Genomic DNA, 595 nt, shown 5'->3' with positions numbered 1-595 from the left:
ATTTCCATTTAAATACTGGACAATTTTCATGTATATATCCAACACAAAACATCACATCCACTAGTACACCACATAATATATCCGTGACTAAAACAAGAATTATCTAGGATCACATATGTATCACTATTATACAAAGTTTTTTTTTAAATTTGAATGTGGATGCAACTCTATATGTACAACAATCTATACTATATAAAGTAACTATACTAAGTAACTTAACAGAGTGTCGCACCAAAATAAAAAAGATCAAGTAACGGAAGAGCGCAGTGCAAACGACGTTGTTGAATTTAATACTACTATAAAATTATTATTACAATTTCATTTTTAAGGAATAATCACACAATTTTCTTCCATGTTTTAATTATAACAGTAGACCTGTGTTGTGCAGCAATTTATTTACCAAAAAAAAAAAATATTGAATATTCTTTTGGTTAAAAGATAAATTAAATGAATGATTTACGCCTTCATTTGATTACCAGAAAAGCTACAATATACAATGCAAATATCTGGGGAAACAAACAAACACACAAAAATTCTTAGGACCCTATTATTGTAAATGAGTTAATAAACGTCCAAAAGTTGTTTTATGAATTCA

The sequence above is a fragment of the Sinocyclocheilus grahami genome, unplaced genomic scaffold, assembly GCF_001515645.1.
Source record: "Sinocyclocheilus grahami isolate Dianchi unplaced genomic scaffold, SAMN03320097.WGS_v1.1 scaffold7228.1, whole genome shotgun sequence".
NCBI classification, from domain to species: Eukaryota; Metazoa; Chordata; class Actinopteri; order Cypriniformes; family Cyprinidae; genus Sinocyclocheilus; species Sinocyclocheilus grahami.
This window is presented reverse-complemented; position numbering follows the sequence as displayed.